Source organism: Lytechinus pictus, chromosome 17 (genome assembly GCF_037042905.1).
Source record: "Lytechinus pictus isolate F3 Inbred chromosome 17, Lp3.0, whole genome shotgun sequence".
NCBI classification, from domain to species: Eukaryota; Metazoa; Echinodermata; class Echinoidea; order Temnopleuroida; family Toxopneustidae; genus Lytechinus; species Lytechinus pictus.
In genome coordinates, this window is record NC_087261.1 from 3,990,345 (window position 1) to 3,998,062 (window position 7,718).

The window sequence follows — 7,718 nt, forward strand, 5'->3', positions numbered from 1 at the left end:
TGTGTTGGAGGGGGGCTGGTGTGTGTGGGTGCGTATGGGTGAATAGGATGGGTCCTAGGGTAAGTGTGGGTGTGGGCGTTGATGCAGGAGGGGTACAGATTGGTGAGGGTATTTGACTCTGTGTGTGCGGATGTGTATGACGGGTGTGGGTGCAGAGGATTGTGCTGGTAGGTGGGGTGGAAAAGAGGATTGTATGGTGTGTGTACGCGGGTGGGGTGTGTTTAAGGGTTCAGGGATGGGTGCTAGTGGGTGAAGGTTGGGGTAGCTAGCTGTGTGTGGGTGGAGGGTGTATGTGATGGATGGAGTAGGTGCGGTGGATAAATCTTATGATAAAAAGAAGGGGAATGGGTTTGTCCGTTATGTGACTGAGGATATTACCATGATCACGTACACCTTATCGCAATTATAGATCATTTCCATTCACTCTTTATATTCTAGTTGCAATAATTATACCCGTGTACCAACCCACCAAATCTGATCGACGTGCTTTTTTTCAATATTCGGAAAAGAGTTCTTCTATGTGATCCACATTGTACCCATTTTAAATACTTGAAATGCATCGTTACCCCCCTCACCCACACCCTTCCATTCTTCCTGCAGTTCGGATACGCCAGCAGTTCGGCAGATCATGCAAATGGTACTTGAGGGTATGAGTATATACATGTATATATTTCATAGGCCCTGTCTAAAAATGAAGTTATTTATCCTGTTCGACAACTGTCGATTACTTCTCGAACCGCGTTTATTATTTTTTAATTCTATTGTTATTTTAAAAACGTTTGCATAAGAACATGCTACTTTATAACTCATTATCATAACATCAATAAGCTCATGGGGGCTTAGTGGTAGAGCGTCTTCCTCATCAACGGCAGTGATTTGGAGGTCGTGGGTTCGATCCTCAGCCGAGTCATACCAAAGACTTATAAAACTGGGACCTTCTGCCTTCCTGCTAGGTGCTCAGCATTTAGATTGAAGAAGGGTAATAATAACATATCGTTATGAAGGGCCCGCTGGTAGAGCAGTTTCCTAACTGAAGTGGCTACCCTGGGTAGATAAAACGTTATTATTATTTATTAACTTTTAAGTTGTTTATTCAATATTTTTCACTTCTTTTAGGGGAAAGTTGCACTTCTACTACCGACAAGAGTCAAGATAGTTCTTGTCTGTGTGTTTGTACCGTTATTGGATTAATTCATGTAAATGGGTTTGACATTTTGCTTCAGATATCTGGGGTTTCAAATAACCAAAAATGAGGTGTCTCGCCCCGTGGCAGGGGCGTACGATGCATGTATAGGCGGGGTGTTTGGAGTATGTTACTAGACTTTCAAACAAATACCCCCAGAGAAGAATAGAAGTATCTAACATTTCAATGTGCCTCTGGGGGACTAAACATGAAGACTGTTAAGTCAGATTGAAGGTCATCGATCACATGACACATATATAGTTCCCACAAGACGCCCTATTCTGGTCTTCTTTACTCTCATTCTCGGGGAAATCCCATAGAATTTGTTTTAAAGGATGAAGGGGGCTCTGACGCATGCGTGATTCAAAATGTGCAAACTTTGCCCAATACTCGACTCACTTGAATCATCGAACATGATAACATTATCAAAGTTTTCAGTGCGAGTATTAATGACGAAATTTCTACCTTTACAGATTTTTTAATACCCGAGAAAAAAAGGGATTATCATTTTTTTTTCATTTGAAAATATTTCTAGTGTTAATAGATATCAAATATAAACATATATGATTGTTACAGTAACGTCCTACTTCAAGATCGTATCAAACTTGAATGAAAGGTGACACTGGCTTACTGGTATCTATTTTCCTTTCTGGATTCAATTTCTGAGAGCGGGGTTATTGATTTTATACAAATATGCTTTGATAATTCACGATAATCTCATTATTCCATCGTTGTTCATAATATCCATTCATACAACAGTTTTGCATCGTTCTAGATGCATATATTTGCTTTTATCGTATACTGGACTGTGAAACCGATTAATAAATGACATTAGCTCTCTTCCCGCTACAAGAGGATGTCATAAATAATAGCAATTGCCCAATTAGATATGTGGTAGAGGAGACAAGCCCTCATGTGTTAACGGTCTACAATATCCGCAGCGTATGCTCATTATTAGTAAAAGGAAAGCCGTTTTAATTCGTTCCACCAAGGAGCTTCCAACACAGCTCCTTGGTTCCACGCAATAGAAAGGTGTATGTTATTAGTTTGATTAATACTATACGAGGTGAATCATATACGATGTCAGCTTTATTACTGATTGGAAGTGGGCCGGGTGTGATGAGGGAGACACATCGGAGATGCTCATTTTCAAAAAAAAAATAATTGAGAGTAACCCAAGCCCTAAAATGAAAATGCACCGATCATTTTAACTAGTAATATATTACATGTTAAACCTTCGATACATATATTAAAACGTCGAGTCTTTTTACTGCTTCTGCTCATCATCTCTACTCGCCGACTCAAGCCAGCACCTCCTCATCCATCCTACTACTCAAGCTGTTTCAACTCATCAATCTCTACTGGTTTACAGTCCTTTTCAGGACTACATTCAAGAAAGATTACTCTACTCTCATATTTCCACTTTCTCGCCTATCCATTTCTTTTTCTTTTTCTTCTTCTATAATACTCCACATGGTGTACCGTACACCCCATTAGCGATATTAAACCTTGCGGAAGATTCCTTAAAAAAGGTTAACCCAATATTGGGTAAAATGGGAACATGCTTGTTGGTTGGGTAAAAGGATACCGAATATTTTGTAAAAATTAAAACATGCATTAAGCCCAATATGGGGTAAAAAAAAATACTCGGCAAACATGCATGTTCCTTTCTAGCCAATATTGGGTAAAATTTTACCAGTGTTTTTAGAGTGAATATATCAGATGTAAAAGAAATTACATAACATTCATTAAAAAACAACAATATATAATGAATTCACAAATAAATACATTTTTAACAATTTTTGAAAGCAGCTGCTGTACATTCTCGCGGTATTTTTTCTTTTAACTTCATACATGAGCTTGGAAATTTTTCTCAAATTTTTTAATTGTAATTAATAAACCTAAAGGAAAATTTAAAATTATGAAGCGTGTCAAACAGAGCCATTAAGAACGATGTCTTTACTGATCAAGTTCAAAGGCTAATATATATCAAGTAACTTCTTCTAATTCTAAACTTTTCTATCACAGTCCTTTACTAAAGGGAAGTTAACAAAGTGATTTCATTTTCATACTTTGAATTGGGTATGTCGAATAATTTTTTAGTTATTAAATATCAACACGATGTTCACTAAAAAATCGCAGCATTGCGTTTTTGCGACAATGAGAAACATACTCGTCAAAACATTGGTAGTTCCTTTGTCGTTTGTAAAATGAATAGCAAAAACCTTTGATTTATTTTTAGATTAATGAACGTCTTTTTTACGTCGATTAAGTGATACTATTCATCACATCTTAATAACTTCGGACTTGACCGTGTTACAGGGCGTGATTTGTTATCTCTTGGTCTATACGAATGGGTTTGGCCGTACCACATCCTCTATTCTAATATACTCATTACTTTAACTACCCCGTAGAGGTAGTGATTGGTTTAATGTGGTTTATCCATCGTGGGTTAAAGCCAATTGATAGTTCTGATAAAGGCTCAATGATGTGAGTTATAGGGCGTACTCGATTATCAGCTAACATTTCAAATTAACTAAAGAGTAATAGCAGTCTTTGTTGTTTTTTTATTATAATATGCTATATTCATTTAGTGCTTAATACAATTATTCTAATCGTTGCCTATTGTTGCCACGGGTTAAACACGTCTAATTATGTGCTCGGGATTTCAAGGAATTCCTTCCTACCGGCTACCCATTTACTACACCAGGGTGAAGACTGAACAGTGACAAATGTAGATAAACGCTTTACCAAAGGACGCGAGTGCCGCGATGGGATTTGAACCCCAGACCTTTCTGTTCAACATTTGGAGACTTATCCACTGAGCCATAGCGCATCTGCAATCCTTACTCTTTTTTTAGAAACTCATTTCATTTGTTTATATCAAAAAATGGTTCTTTTAAACGTGAATTATGCGAGTAATACTAGAAAAGATGGTGTTTTTGTTAAGATCTATACTTCGAAGAACACGCATATCGCCCTACCTGTTCTTATCTGGTTTGATCGATATGGCGAATAGTGGGTGGTTACGTAAAAAGAGGTTATGATTCAGGCTTCCCCCGTAGTCCTGGGAGATAGCTGTTTATATATACCTGGGGAGGGCTGTTTATATATACCAGGTATGTCATGATTCAACAGGAAATAGAATGAAAACCGTTAGGTGAAACCAAGAGGAACAAGAGAATATCAAGGTAGATAGATACCTACCCAGTTAAATCAAATCTCTGATGCCACAGTAGCCGAACTGACTCCAAACCGATCGATATGTGATTGGAAGTTACGTTATCCCGGAACGTAATACATTTGGTCAGGGTTCAAAGGTTAGCGATTAATCGTATGCTTAATTTTCACTATGGAATAAATCGTAGAAAAAGTTTTACGATCATTGCTAAGCTTTGTGTTACTGACCCCACGAGTCATTTTCGTTGGTGTGACTATATAGCAAAATCTTGATTATTATTTTTTCATTCTACTCTAATTTTTATTTTAAATTTCTTTATTTTTCACCACCACCCCCCCCCCTCCCAATCGCCTAACATATTTCCCTCGGAGTCATGTTGATGATACATTTTGAGCTTCTTCAGTTCTTGCACATCCGAGGTGATTTTCATTCGCAGGCAAAACAAATGGCAATATCGTTTATATTCATCCTTATCAGACATTATTTGTTATTTTCAAAGTGGCATAAAGTAGACGTGATTAAAAGAATTTCGGATTATCCCCCCCCCCCCAACCCTCCGAATACCCCTGTACCATTATAGATCCATGCCTCAAACCGATCCGGAGCTGCTGCCAATGAAGACTACCATGCATATCCCCCCCCCTCTCTCAATCATCCTCCTCCAAAAGGCAGGTATGGAAATGATTCGATCCTGAAGACAAGTATATCAGGCCCCCGTCTTACAAAGAGTTACGATTGATTCAATTAATCGTAACTCTATGGAAATCCATCAGTGTCATAATTTGCACAAATTTGCACAATGTCCTTTGTAAACAAAGAGAAGCACAGTGATTTTTTTAAAGAAAACAATTAATGCATGAATATACATCATAGCTAGAAAATATTTTGAACAAACATGCATAATACATGTTGACATTGCTGGCCGTCCATGGTTGTGATTGATCGGATCAATCGTAACTCTTTATAAGACGGGGTCCTGACCTGTACTTTTTGGTGAAAAAAACCCCATTAAAATGATATTTGATGGATTAATTGGGCTGGCCCAGATCCGATTTTCATTTCCACCATTTATTACAAAGATGACACGTGACGTCATGTGATCCGACCCCTTACCACCTAACTTATTTTCAAATACAACTTAACAGATTGGTGAAATTCTTTAATTCGTCCGTTGGGACTAGATATTTGACGTAGGTGAGAATCCGTTGGAGGAATATGGTGGTTGTTAAATCCCCTGGTGAAATGGGGGATGCCTTAAAGGGGAATCCAGCCTTGGCCATAAAATGATGTGTTGGGAAGGAGAAAAATAAATTAAACAGAATGGTGGAAGTTTGAAAGAAATCGGACAAGCAAGAAGAAAGTTATAGCTGCTTTAAAATTGAGATCACTAATACTATGTAGATTTCAAATTGGCAACTGGGTAAGTAAATTATGACAAGGGGCAAGGACAACTTTCCCATAGGCCATGTACTTTATTATCAGGGATTTGTGGTTTTCTCCTAAGTACCCATTCTCCTGGGGCAGTAATCTAAATATAACCCAGGTAGTATATTGTTTTATGTCCTCATGAAAGAAAAATATAATTTGAAATAAAACTTTTGGGAAAAATGACATTTTAGCCAAAATATGTATTGGAGTATATGGAAGAGTAGTCCTTGCCTTACATCACTATGACATCCCATATGTGGCCAATTTGAAGTCTCCATGGGTAAAGTGATTACCAATATTTACAACTTTTAAAAATTCATAACTTTCTTGTTGTTTGTCCAATATTGTTCAAACTTTAACCTATCAACTTGTCTGATTGTACTTTTCCTTATAAAAACAAGTTTTTATTTGGGTTGGATTCCCCTTTAAGGTAATTCGGATGCTAAGTCTTTAATATAATCATTTTCGATCCATCCACGTGCATCTACCTGAAACTGATCAGGGTCGACAAACTGTTTCAATCTGTTCGCTGACTCTTAGATATTAGATATCATATGAAGAGTCCACTCTCCAAGATATTTATTTCATGTTACAAGACTGCATAGAAAAAAAAGAAATCAGGTAGTTTACATAGCACCTTATTGATTACTTTATATAATAAAACAAACATCATAAACTTGAACAGAGTGTTATTTTTCAGGTTTAAAGAATCACTGGACGCTTCTGAGTTGCCTTTATCTACAATGTCAAAAGCTATATACGGGAAATAAAATTATAGATGACAGGCTTTGGTGAGGACTCTTTGGGAGACCTGCCCCTCACCCCCCCCCCCCAAAAAAAAAAAAAATGAATAAATAAATAAGTATTAATAATAATATTAATAATAATCGGAAAGAGGCACGCTGGAGTTAAACCGCTGCATTGGATATTTCAACATCACAATTTGCATGATATTCCCTGGCTTGAACAATTCGACCAATTAACTGAACATATAACAAATTGTACAAGTTGTATTATAATGTAACAACGGTAGACTGTACTATGCACGAGGGCTTTATTTTTCGTTTGTTTTCACCCCGTAATTTATCTACTCCAATATTGTCCTCACATCCCCTTATATGGCATCAAATTACTATCTATTCTTAGTGATAATCGAATGGCATGACAGTGCGTCATAAAAACCAGCAATAAGTCAGTTGCTCTGTCATTTCAATGATGTGGTGATGAAATGAAGTACCGTATTAAGCACATGGTTCATTCTGTTTAAATGTGGTTTATTCCTAGATTACCTGAGCGACAAACCCGAATATATTCATTCCACTGACTTTACGAAGGGGGGGGGGGTAGAGAGCGACCTTATAACAACTTTAATGATAACGTCATAGCGAGTGAAAAAAGATTTTCCATCATGATTAAGCCTTACATGAATGTGCAGGTGCAGAGTCGCTTTTCATCTTTGTAACATATTTTTAATGCTTAGTTTATTTTTGTCAAAAAGGAGCTGAGATAAGTTAGGAATAAAGCCAAATTTTATTAAAAGTCTCGAAAAAGTTAGGGTATGCTATTTGGCAATTCATAGAACTATATAGAACTACATTTGTGTCGTTCACAAATTAAGAGATTAAACAAAACACCTTTACGGAACCTCTCCTTCACTTATCCCGTCGACACAAGATGTAAAAATACACTATCAAGGAAAATAAAGCCTACATACGTTTACAGCTTATGAAGTTCCTTCTTCCAATATAAACATGAACTTTTTTGGCGTAATATTTTTTTAATGCACAGTCGAACTGTCTCCCTTTATTTCTACAATGATTCAGGAAATGATATTCCGGGACGAAATGTATATAAAGTACACTGTCTGATTTGTGAGCAAAGTCATCGTGGTGAAAAAAAGATGAAGAAAACTAAGAATAGAAGATG